A 13,847-nucleotide genomic window follows, 5' to 3' on the forward strand; every position below is an offset into this window, starting at 1 on the left:
GGCCGCTGGTTGCCCAAGTGGGCGCTTTCCTCACCTGTGGCTCTGTTGATCGGAAGGGGGTTAACGTTAAGGGAGCAGGTGATCTGGATTGTGGCCTGCTGGCGCAACCCTGAAGTCAAATGAAAGGCCCATTGGAGAATGGGCGGTAAATGTGTGTATATTGTATATAAGTGCAAGTTTACTCTTAAATACTGTGATGGAATATTTTTACGAATAAATAAAGAGAATGGTGGGTCAATGATGTAATTGACCTGTGAACTTAATTTTAATAAACAAGCACACTGCAGAAAATCAAGCACGACTCCAGAGTTTGATGTTGAGTTGGGTCCATGTAAAGCATGCAGTGTGGAGGGGGGAGAATGCACTTTGTCTGCCATCTATTCTGCTTAGGTTCCATGAAGAAGGGATGTTTCCACTGCAGACTGAAGATTTAGGATAGGGTACATTTCTCCAAATTCCTTCAGTTGCAAATGTGTTACAGTGCAATTGTCAGACTAGTGAAAGGCAAAATAACGTTTTTTTATTGACTTTCTGCCTAAACAAACAGCCCAGTGGGTGAGAGGGCAGAGATAGCATTTGATATGTAAATAGGATCTTCTCACTGTTAATGGTTAACATTAACACTCCTTGGGAAAAACATCATATTAAAAATACATTGTTTCCTCCTAGAACAATGTAAATCACAAAGACACTATGAGAGGAACAACAATGTGCTTGCAGCCCCCTTCCCCAGCGCCTGTCTGTGACCCTGCTTGAAATGGTCCCGTATTAGCTACAGGTGCTGCTGAGTGAGGGTCGCACGTGCATTGGTTCCTTACCAGACAACTTAATGAAAGCTAACAGTAAAGACACCAGAGCACATCATACATTGGTTACTCTCATCCCTCATCGATAGATATCAACGTAGCTGTAGATTAATCAAATTTTAATTTTTTATAGAAGAACAAAACAGCCAACAGCCGACGCGCGTTTCGCCCTGCCTGGGCTTCCTCAGAGGCTCATCAATAATATAGCTCACACACTGTTTGTCCAATGGACACTGCAAGTGCTTTTGATTCCAACAAAGATATTCTCCTATATCCAAAGTGCTAATTTCCGGGTTCTCATTAGATCCTCCTTAGTATTACACGTTAAAATCACTGCACTTCGTGTGCCAAGTCTCAGTCCTTCGTGTCCATCAGTATCGTGGTGCCATGATAAGTTCCATTGAGCAGTTCACCTTCCGTTCTCACAACGTCTCTGTATTTCCTCTTAATGTAAGCTAGGCAGTGATTGGCCAATGTGGTGGAGGCCTGCCTCATCAGACACATCGATTTACAAAAGGGGGTGGTGATGAACAGAGTGTCTGAATTGAGCAGACCACTCTTACCCAGTCCAAAGATCAGGGCTTGATCCATCACCGTTATTTATCTCACTGCCCCATCCCAGCTCAGAACCTGGCTATATGCAAATCAGTCTGTCCCTGGCCCAGTGCATCATGGGAACAGGGCAGACTAAACTACCAAGCCAATTCTTTACCAGAAAGGAGACAAGCTACCGGGGACCGGTTTCTGGCATTTCAGCCTCTTCGGCCCGGCTTGCTTGAATCCTGATGGAGCAGTGAGAAAGGGACTCATGTCTGAGTATACCCTGCCACACCTATAGTGGCCAAAATCGATTTACAAAAGGGGGTGGTGATGAACAGAGTGTCTGAATTGAGCAGACCACTCTTACCCAGTCCAAAGATCAGGGCTTGATCCATCACCGTTATTTATCATCAGACACATGACATAACACTCTCATATTTGCATATTGCTCTGAGGCTCAGGGGCCTCTTGGTCGATGGCTTTGTTCACGGATGCATGGAAGCCATGAAAGCAGCCCCCATCCCCTGCCAACTGGTAATCCATTGCTGAATGTGTAATACAATACCAAGGCACCCTATTCTTCTATTTATTCAGTATTGATTCTCTTTCTCCCACCACTCTGCGCTTTATATCTCTTTATCTCACTCTTGCAGGTGTTCATCCCTGCTTACTCCTTTTGGCACAGTTTTCCTATATTTATATTTGTCCCACTATTTCTTCCTTGTCTTACTTGCTCGCACTTGCTCTGGGACAAAGTCTGATAATGATAACTCCCAATGCCCAATAAACGAGTGGCAGTGCCAATCACAAGCAACGAATGAAGTATTGCAGAAATTCCAGCTAACCCAGCATCCAAGCCCACCACCACCCAGACTCCCTAACTTGACACTGTGCATCAGCATTTCCAACTTGCCGCTTTCGGCAAACTATTGCCCATAAATTGATACACATTGAGCACACCTTAAATGACATTCCAGCGAGGCCTCAATGAAGACCTGCTCTACAAATAGGATGAGAAGCTGAATCAGATATAGAGGGCACCAGGGTGTCATCAAAGCATATGATATGGGTAGGCTCGCGACATGCGGTGCCACAGCTCTGCAGCACACTCACCTTAGCTTCCTCGGTGACTGGTGTCTCTGTACCAGCATTCCCCTCTTTGGCCCCTACTTCCAAATAGCTACCAGCTGGGGCAAGATGTTCTCGGCTGGTTCATTACTTCTAAATTGGTTTGCCAGTTTAAACGCCTGTAAGAGGAAGAGAAGATGGCAACATTAAAAAATGAAAAACTGTACAGAGAAGGGAGGCTACAAAGGATTTAGCAGAGAACAAGAATAAACATAATGGTAGGTCAAAATTGTCATTTTACACCTGTAGCCCACTACATGACATCCTTTAAGAACAACAAAGCATCAGCAGGTAACTTGGGAACATTTGCTCAGTATGGATATTAAAAATATGAAACGCTGTAGGGCGAGCTGATGAACACAGAGACGAACAACTACTTGGTCTAATTATTAGGGCGCATCTATCTGCTGGAAGCTTGTTTCCTTAACTTACAACATAAAGTGGGTGATTCAGTGTTGGCTGATCCACAGCTACTGCACTGTGGCGCGGACTGGTAGGTTACTGGCAAAATAAACAAGGGAGCAAAAACTCATCTATGTGGAGGACTAACTAAAATAAGTGGCCCAGAGGACTAATATTCTAGGGGCTCTGATAACCAAGAGAAGGGGGAAGGGAGGGTTTCCCAAACACCAGGGAAACAGGATGTGAATTTAAATGAAAAGAACATCTTTCTCTACAACCAAACCATGCTGACAATATAACACCAGCCTTTAAAGCAATAAGCCATAAGACCCCCCTCCTACTCCAGCAGCTGCCATGTCACTTGGAATGCTGAAGGTGCAAAAGATTTCACATGTCATTTGTGAGGAAGATCTTTGGAATTCCCATGCTGGGTTCCAATGTCTGCTTTCATAGAAACCCCTCCGAGAAATTGAGAGGAGACAAGCCAGCTCACTGAAAGCTGGTAGACCCTGATAAGATTGTCCCTAATGAGTATGCCCTTATCAAAAGATGATGGTAAAGAGTGGAGAATTAGAGGTAAGCAGTAACTACTCCAAAACCAGCGAAGAAGGTTGACTTCGTGAAGGGCGAGCCAAGTTTCGCCCACACAGTTGGATGTCTGCTGGGGAATGATCTACTGTAAGCACGTGTGGTAGAGACCGTGACATACTCAGTCGGCTGCCATTTGTCAAAAAAAGTTACTTTTGAGACCTGTGTTTCACTGGAAGGACAGCATTTTGGGCCAACTGGTACATGGGACATAACAAAGGCAAGGCTTACCACCCCCATCCGTTCCCTGGCCACATCCAGCACCAGAAACTCTTTGGGTTTCTTTTGCCATTTTGTCTACAAGATAGGTAAGTTCTGCACCCTTGAACGTCAGCTATCTTTAAATATACAATTGATTCAGCCTCATGTTTTAATTCAGCCACCAGTTTTTCATTGTCTTATATTTTTGAAAGGGCAATGAAGAACACCAGTCTTTGGCCCAAGACAGTGACTATAGCTTGACATCTCCTCAACGCTTGTACGATTGCAACTCACAATGGCCTTATTCCTCACGTCCAAATCAGTGTTCTTTTTATATGTAATTAAAACCTGACTAATCCGGATTTGATTATGGCCATTCCATTAGGATACAATATAAATAGACACGATTGCTCCAATAAAAATGGCGTTCTCCTCATAAATGTACCTCCTTGGTGGTTTCCATTGTCTTAGATCATTCCTTTCATGTAGAGTAATCACTTATTTCTACTATCACACTTCAATATGCCTTTTTCTTCTCTTGTCTCCTTCATTATTGACCTTCGGGCCCTTCTACCACTTTTGAATCTCTATTGGCAAATTGTGTAGCCCCTAAGCATTGAATTATTCCTTATTAACTGTATGTTGCTAGGGGACATAAATCTCTGAATGGACGACATCACCCACCTTGAGGTAGCAGTAATCATAGGTTCTCCAGCCACACTGGGCCTGGCGCAACACGTCAGTCATGTGATTCATATGAAAGGGCATCTTCTCAAACCCATTTTTTGCTTCTGACTCATCCTGTTTGGTCTGTACACCTTTTCCTCTTGGCGGACCAATCATTTTGCCTTTGTCTCACAAAGGTTATCTCTGTTTCTATTGAGTTGTGACCCCTCACTAAGGTACATGAGAGCTCCCTCTTCATAATTTAACATTCTCTATTATTCCAGCCACCATATCGACTACCATCATTACCATTAGTGGATTTTATGGTTGTCAAGAAAAGGGATGCCTTGGTAATAATTCACTAATGTAGGTCTATCACCCTGCCCTCATTGGCCCCTCTGGGTACTATTAGCAATTCTTTCAGAGTAGAATACATTAATTCCATCATACTCGGAACAAAGAGATTATAGTTTTCTACTCCACGCTTTACTGCCTAGCAGATTTCATTATTAGTTGGAAAGGCAACACATGGATTATGGTTACTACTGGAGAATTTTCTGCACATCCCATACTGTCAATCCGGCTTACATATAAATCAAGATATAGTCAATAAGAGATAAGCGCTTACCCCTTTAAAGGTCATATTCACTGGGACATCAGATGGACTGTGGCTATTACGATATCTAAAATAGTTGCACCGACTCGAGATGTGTGGGTGTCTCCTTGGGCACAGATATTGGTGATGTTCTCCAACAGCCAATGTTCTTCAATAAAGCTTTTCAATACTTCTTGATTTCTTAAAGTATTTTATTCATACTTTTAGATCCAGAATCATGATTTCTAATTTTATAGACTTTCGTATGTATCAACGTTTCTTATTCATCCATCAATTTGTCCTGAATAGCTATTTCCAATGCATTTCGGTATAAGCCTTCATCAGGGAAGTCGCTATTAAATTGCAAAGACGCCTAAGCGGGATTCGAGGCTTCCGCCATTTATTCATCCATCAATTTGTCCTGAATAGCTATTTCCAATGCATTTCGGTATAGCCTTCATCAGGGAATTCGCTATTAAATTGCAAAGACACCTAAGATGATGAATGAATAAGAAACGTTGATACACACGAAAGTCTATGAATCAGAATTCATGATTCTGGATCTAAAAGTATGAATAAAATATTTAAGAAATCAAAAAGAATTGAAAAGCTTTATTGAAGAACATTGGCTGTTGGAGAACAGCACCAATATCTGTGCCCGAGGAGACACCCACACATCTCGTGTCGGTGCAACTATTTTTCATTTGATTAGTACTCCCGAGCAGGGAGTAGTCCTAAGGAGCACGAACTACGGTGAATAATAGCTGAAAAATATAGCTGTGCACAGTCACACCAAAGTATTACGATATCTAACCTGCATGACAGCACCATTGATGGAAAATATTCCCACAGCCCCCATTCTCTTTGCTGTGCTTCATAACAGCTTCAGGTACCCCCTACGAGAAATCATCTCTGGAATTGCGCTCCTTTGTCTATCTTTACCTTGAGAGCTGTTACAATAGCTGCAGAATACTAATCTGTGGTGTAACATATCTCTACAATAAGATCTGCCACTAGGAAACGCAGCTAGGATAGGCTCACATCTGTCTTTCATTCCTGGGTGGACTCAGAAACGTAATATGACAATGACAGCCCCTGATGGCCTAGGTCCAGCTAGTATAGTATCTATTTTGTTTGTCGGCATACTTGGTACATTAAGAAATGCCACAGACGTTTGTAAATGTACTGATACCCGAGTGGCTAACCCACCAGAATGTCGACCAGATTTCTGTTTACTTGCTTACGCATAGTGAGTGGTATACACATCCACATTAACTTCAAGGATGGCCCATGTCTCCTGTACAACAGAAATAATTTTGTCTAATAAATGCTTGCCATTCTAAGTCATCAGTTTTAGAACATACTCCAAATATTTTCCAGTTACTTCCTCTCAGGAGATATGGCTCTCTTCTCACACGGCCATCTCTTTGTTATCTTTTCCTCTGATAATGTTTAGCAAGATGTACACTGCAAAACCTCCTCTTCACTCTCAATGAGAACTGTAGTTCTATATACATTAGGTAGATCTGCAGGTAGCCAACCCCTGGTGTTTTTACTAGATATGTGCCATAATTATTTTTTCTCTTCCCTCCATCTGGTCCAATAGCAAATTGCCCTCCTCTTTTTTAGTAATCGTCTTGTATCTAATCTAACTTTTTGTAGCAATTTATGTAAGGCTATTGGGCAAGGACACCACCTTTATTTCTTACTGCCGGGTACTAGATCTATCCCCATTTTCCGCAAACCATCGACATTATTCATAACCTATCTTAAGGCATTAATGGCTGTACATTCTTCATGAGTAACAAGGGAGCCACAATTATCATCACAAATCATAAGTCTCACAAGATTCAAGTCCATGCAGTTAAGCAATCGCAAAGATGGTATTACATAAAATGTGTCTGTAAACATGATCTGTTTAATAGTAAATTAATGGAAACATCAATGAGTAACTCAATAAAGTACAATAAGAGATTCATGTTTATGTTCTCTATCTCTCGAGCTGATCACAAAGAACACATGCTAAGCCTTCTCTATAGACACTTTAAAGAGTATGGAATTGACCAGCTACTGGAGCTTGACATATCAGTAGGCTCAGAGTTTTTACCTTCCTTGACTTCATGCTCAAGTTCAAACCTAACTCTTTACACTCACTTTTTAGTAATCTGTCTTTGGTTCCTCCTCTTCTTAGTGTTAGAAGTTGACCCAAGGATAACAGCTTTCTTCTTCCAGGAAATTATTGGGTACACTTCTATAATGTCCATGGACATAGCTGTGGTTTTAGCAGTTGCGGGTGAGCGTCGCCCCACTGCCTGGCTTATGTAAATTGAAACGGTGTTCTTGCATCGTATAATTTACATTTGCCAGCTCTTAGTAGTAAGCCTCTGGATGATTACTCGGAGAGTCTAACAAAATACTATGCTCTACTTGTTCTTTAAGTAATTGTGTCAGTGAGTAAACTGCATATTTTCTGCTCCTACGCTTTTTTGCTCCCCTTGCACTTCGTGCTTTTTTAGACTTTTTTATTATGAACCTTTGTTTCCTTTCGGTATAATACGGGAGGGCTAGTTTCCAACTGCTCGGGTCCGTTGTTGTTGGTATTGGTATTTCACCATGATATTCCTTTGTTAGTATTAAATGATGCCTTGTTGATTCATAATTCACATCCCTCTCAATTCCTACATGTCATTGTGGAATTTGTGGTCAAATTTGCTGTGTCTGTTTGAGACACGGCATCCTTTTTTAGTTGTTATGTCTTATGTTGAACCCCCGCACCCACGTGTTCTTAACCAGAATCTGTAAAATGTCATAATCAAAGAGGCATGATCGGCGCTCAACACAACTTTTTCAAAAGAGCATGGATCCAAGTTAAGATCCTTCGGAAAGCTGGGATCGAATCATCTGATATGATATGACCATTACTAACAGTGTTTGCACATGTTAGATCAGGTATCAAGGGAGTAACATATATAGCTTGACTAGACGATTGTCTCTTTAGATCACACTCCAAATTTTCTATTATGATTTCCTCACCCTGCGACGTAGATATTATAGTCGTTGGCTCGATGCTGAATGCATTTTTGGGCATAACCAGAATATCCGGGAAAGTATAGTCAGGAACTAGAAAAGAGTAGGCCAGTGGGCTACGTGGCACAACTTTGTGGCATACTTATTTTTCTTCTATATGTGAGGTGATTCCAAATGAAAGTATTTCACAAATTCTGACCGCCAGAATCTCTACTTGTTGATTCAATTCCTCAACCACTAAGTCGAATGTTTTTTGTATTCTAGAACTACCTCGTGCATCCTCATTACGATGGCCAGCAGTAGGCTCCCCTTCATGCCTTGCCTCCTGATACCTAGTTGAAACCGCATGGGTAACTGCAATAACAATGGGGCAGTCAGTCGCAGGCTGTCTATTTAAAAGGTAGTGGGAGCTCGGTAAACTTCCACCTCGTGCCAGAGGTAGGTCAGGGCAGCACTTGTTGTTAATTGAGTAAGGAGTCCCCATGACCTCTTTGGCAATGCTGCCATTAGTTTGTTAAATAACGTCAGGGAACGTCTGGCTATGACAGCACAAGTGCATTGTTTTCGCGTTGCCATTTTGCCATTTTACAATGCTCCAGGCGTAACGCTAAATAACCAGCTGACAGGCAACCAAGTGAGTTATGTTACTGGCCCTGGCAGCAACCGCCCGTCCGTGGGAGCCGTGCGTTCGCACCACAGCACATCGTTGGAAAGAATGAAACACCAAAATAAGAATTTGGCAGAAGGGTATAAAGTAGCCAGCCTAAGTGGCAGATTTACAAGCCCCTTGTGCCACGTTTACGCCGCCTTGCGTGACGCAACAGCGGTGTAAACGTGGCGCATCCCTGCGAGCCATTTACAACGTGACGCATCTAGGGAGATGCGTCACGTTATAAAGCCCAGCGCCACAACAGGGGAGTTCCCACGCAGGGTGGGCGTTCGGCACCTGTGCGCCTCGCAAAAGTGCCTGCGTGAAATCTACAAGATTCATGCAGGGGTGTGTGTATGTTTTATCTATTGTTATTATACTATAACTCACTTGTTTATTGATAGGAAGAAGACAACCTTCTTTCCCTCAAGTGGACATTCAAACCGACAAAGGTCCTGGTAGATATGTATCTTTCTACTAGTAATCTTATTTCTGTTTAAAATAATTACAGTCATGTTAGCAGTAGCTGATTTAAATTAGGTCCTGAAGAATGCCGGGGCAACATCCCCTCATAGGCAGAAACATGTTGACCGTACTGCACATAGCACCACATGGTAGTCATTCTACCTGGCGCGGTTTTTAATTTTTGACACACCGACTTCTGTTTAAAAAGGTCTGCTCAGAGTCTGTTTAGTCAATTTTATTTTTCACTTTTTCTTTGGCACTGCACACTATTTAGTCCACCATATGGCAAACACGATGCTAGTTTTCTGACATCCATCTCTATACAGGCACTATATGGCCGTTGTTTGATATGGATTGATCCTTTCGACCCGACAGGGCCCTGGACTGTTGGCCTATTATGGCGGCGGTTGGAGAATTATAAAAAGTGTTATATCCATAGAATAGGGTATAACAAGGTGAGTGAATAAAGCTGGACACTCCAAAGCGCATTGGATGTATAGTAGTGGAGAATTTAACAATTTCGAATGTATGCCTCCACGGAGTATGGGCGATGAAGTTGATTAAGAGAGTATTCAGAGAGTGTTCAAAACGAGCTGCCTTTGGACTTCAGACGGGTGCATCTGAGTACCAGCGCTCTGTTCCGTGTGCCGAGTGTGGTCGCCCCTACTAGATGGAGGCATAAATTTGAAATGGTTAAATTCTCCACTACTATACATCCAACGCGCTTTGGAGTGTCCAGCGTTATTCACTCACCTTGTTATACCCTATTCTACGGATATAACACTTGTGAGAATTCTCCAACCGCCGCCATAATAGGCCAACAGTCCAGGGCCCTGTCGGGTCGGAAGTATCACCGACAGAGCGACTCTCCCAAAGACACTTCAAGTATCTATAGCCCTGAGGAGTCGCGGGAAGACTGTCGAACACGCGACGAAACATGTGTCGGCTGGTTCTCTTGAACATTAAAGACACCTTTTCTAACAACCGATTCCAAGAAAGCAATTCATTTGTTTGTAAATGAAACGCTTTGTCTCCATTTGTCTCATATGTCTACACTGACATCATTGTTTACTTATTAGAGTGTGCATAGGTTTTGTGTTAGTTACTGTACTCAGTGTTAGCTTAGGCTGACACTGCATGGGGGGGTTATAGGGCTTATCCCCTCAACCTTCCTTCTTGCACCTCACAGCTTACTAAGAATCGCCAAAAATGATTGCGCTAATACTTAGCTGTGCGCCCTTTTCTCAAACCTGACTAAAAACCCTTTCTCAGACCCTTTACATCAGAAAATGTTGAACAGAAAATTAAGAAATCAAGTTTGTACAGGATGGATAGAAGTGAGCACTAGTAGCATTGTGTAGCCACTGGGCTCTTGCCTACAAATTTGAAAAAAACAACACAATTAGGGGGTAAGACAAGGAACTGAGTGTAGGGAGGAGATAGCAGAGAGCGTGGAAGGGTGATCAGTGGAATAAAGAGAGACCAGGGAGAGGGCAAAAAAAGTAATGTGCTCTGTGGATTGGTGAAAATAAAAGGAAACAGGAACCTGAGAAATAAATGAAAAAATCTCATATAATCAGTGGTAATCTACAAATAGTTCAATCAGAAATGACTGAGAAACAGAAAAGCTCCAAGGGGAGGAACAAATACAAGAATAGGGAGAAAAACACACTGACTAAGTAGCAGCGAACACACATAGACAATAAGGACATTCAATCATGAGCAAGAGACCTTTTCCCCTGTGCTGGTGCACAATGGGCTGTCATGCACCAACGCAAGCACCCTTATGCCATGGAGCAAGGGTGTCTGCGTTGTAGGGGTGATTGTTTTTGTGCAGGAAGGCACACCTTCCTGCATAAAAACAATCACAAGAGGTGTTTTTCTCTTTCTATGCGTGCTGCAGCACACACAGAATAAAGAAAAACAAGGAGAAATAGCATTATTTCCCCTTGCACCTCCTTTATGCCTCCTCTGGGGAGGCATCGAAATGTAATGCATTCCCAGGCAGGGCTGGACTGGCTACCGAGCTTTCCTTGATAAATAATGCAAAACAAATGTTTAAAAAAGTAAGCTTTAAAGCTAGTTGTTTTGCATTGTTGATTTAGAAGCGCTGGCAGCTCCCCAGCAACAAAATCAGCCCCTCGGCAGTGAACCTGGACCTCACCCTGCCACCCCAGCAAAAAACGCCCGGCAGCAAGTCTGGCTCTGTTCCCAGGTTTGAAAAACCTTGTGTCGGGTGTTATGTATGTTGCGTGGGAACACCAACAGCAACACCCATGGTATGGCCTTTTCGCACAGAGTAATGCCTGAAAGGGGGGCATATTTTCAAAGTCATGGAAAGCCACGCAGGGTGACTTTACGTGGAGTGGACTGGTAAATATGGGCCGGCACACTGTGCTGCCGGTGCATCAGAAAAAGTGACCCACCGGCGGCGCAATGGGCTTGTAAATAAACCCCTTCTCAATCCGTGATATTTTCCATGGGCCGTCGTAGATGTAAAGTCATCCTGCGTAGCGCGCTCGTCATCTCACATCCCAATGGAACTTCTCTTATGACCTAGGCACCACCATTTGATGAACCTGCCTCCTATGCTTCAGAGGCAAAACAATATTCTGACAAGGCCAATCGTCGAAGCACTATAAACACTGGTGCGGCACATTCACAATACGGGCCAGTAGATTGTATACACTACACAGAAAGTCTAATGTTGGCACCCAAAAAAGAACGACCGAATGTACGCGCTGCCTCGACAAATCTTGAAAACACTAGAACAAATGTTTATTGCAGACACTGTAGACCACGCGGCTGTGAACACTAGCACACTCCGGGGTGTTACAAACACACATATGAATGAACATGCATGCTTACCGATGTCAGGGCGGGGATCTCGCCGCCCCCCTTCCCGTGCAATTCGTGCGCTAGACTCGATGCCCAGGAGGGAAACAGATGAGTAGGAGGAGGGACCACCTTGGGTAGGGACTGGGGTGGCAGGAGGTCGAGGGGGGAGGCCTAGGAGAGAAAGAATGTGACAGAGCTTGCAGTGTGCACGACCGGGACTCAGTGAAGACCTCGGAGGGAAAGCCCGGGGGAGCGGGGGTTGTCTAGGGTGAAATGTGCAGGGTGACTGGTCCTTGTGGCCCTGTATGAATCGCGCGTCCCCCAGAGGGGCTGAACTCTTGGCTGACAGACTCGAGGGCTGCACACACCCAGGAGGGTGTGCCCAGTCCTGCGGCCGGTGTGGTTTGCAGTTCAGGTTTTTTTTTGTTTGTTTACCCACCGGCTCCACCTCGCCCGCTTCTTGCAGCGGTCTTATGCATTCCCAGCGCACATACAAAGAAGTGTGTTCACGGAGCGAAGGTGGTGGTGCGAGGCATCCAAGGGCACCCAGACCCAGGCCCTCCTCCGTGCCCAGAGGGGGTTTACTCTGGCCTCGCAGTGGGTAAATCTCCCACACGCACCGTCATGTGCAGAGGCTGATGCTCTCAGGGGCACCCCTGTCACTGTGCCTGTGGTCTGAAGCTTCAGTCTCCACAGACACCCCTTGATCGACGCAGAGATGACTTTAAAAACAAACGCATGTTGGTGTTTCACATGATGAGTCAAAGTTCTGCAAAATTGACATACTGCAAGGGAAAAGTTGTTTCCCTGTCATTTGCCTGCTGGCACTAACTGACCAATTAGATGCACGAATCTTTTTTATTTATTTATTTATTATTTTACAGAGTTTTATATAGCGCGAACTTGACCCGGTTTTGGGTATCAGAGCGCTTTATAGAAACATGATGTGCGGTAGGTAATACAGGCGATAGACTTCCTGGCCCTTTCTAGTGTTTCCTCGCGTTAACTCTATAAAAGCCTTAATTGGCTTCTTCTGTGACTTGGCTCATAATGCTTCCCAAGTGACATTGACACCACAAGTGATCCCCCGTGGACCCCATCTGCAGCCACCAACAAGTGTGGTGGTGATGAACTGACAATGACCCCATAAATGCCCCTCAATTCCGGTACTATTTGAAGGCCATTCGAGGCAATTGGCTCTCATATGCGAGACGGGGCATCACAAGCGATGCATAAAAAAAAATTGAGTGAAATCCGCGAATCTCAAGTGTCAGAACACTTATTGCCTAGCTCGAGGTTTAAGTTGCAGTCCTGAATTTACAGGAGGAAACAAAAAAGTAAAAGAAAAAAATAGGATTGCGCGAGATTTTCAAACCCGAGATGAGGCAGCTTCAACATCGAGTAAATCAGCAGATTTTTTAATTTATCACTAGGAAACCTAGAGTAAATACTTTGTTTCACAAGCGCGTGTCCTTTCTCCACACTCGTTCACTATTCACACTGGCTGTACTATTAGTGGTTTCCTTTCACACCTGCTGCATGGCAAGAACCTATCAGTCATGTTTGCCTGCGAGGCTTATCAGATACAAATAAAGGAGTCGACACAGTGTGCTTTCGTTTCTGGCCTCAAGGTCAGGGCCACGGCCCTTTTATGATCACCTGTGTGTACGTCATGGCCAATAGCATTCAGGATACACGTGGCGGGGTCACCCACTAAAATACCCATCCACATTTTGTGTGTTGGGATGTTCCATCCCCAACACAACATTCCTCCTTCTCCCAAACAAAACAAAAACCATAACACAACAACAAAACAGCATGCCAGGACGTGAATGCAAGTTAAACATTTGAAAATGTCATGCGCAAGGCTCGAGTCAGTGTACCACGCTGGTGGATGGCGTCCCCCCACTTATTTTACTGGGAGCTCGATTACTGGAGCAAA

General features: G+C 43.9%; 1 protein-coding gene across 1 annotated transcript in view; it reads right to left on the reverse strand.

Annotated features, from left to right (window-relative positions):
• CHST15 (carbohydrate sulfotransferase 15) overlaps positions 1-13,847 on the reverse strand; it is a 418,011-nt gene that overhangs the window by 330,571 nt on the left and 73,593 nt on the right. The window contains exon 2 of the mRNA XM_086950617.1: positions 2,460-2,593. The gene's annotated coding sequence lies outside the window, so the exon portion shown is untranslated. The remainder of the gene's footprint in view (positions 1-2,459; positions 2,594-13,847) is intronic.

This window comes from Lissotriton vulgaris, unplaced genomic scaffold (genome assembly GCF_964263255.1).
Source record: "Lissotriton vulgaris unplaced genomic scaffold, aLisVul1.2 SCAFFOLD_656, whole genome shotgun sequence".
Classification (NCBI taxonomy): domain Eukaryota; kingdom Metazoa; phylum Chordata; class Amphibia; order Caudata; family Salamandridae; genus Lissotriton; species Lissotriton vulgaris.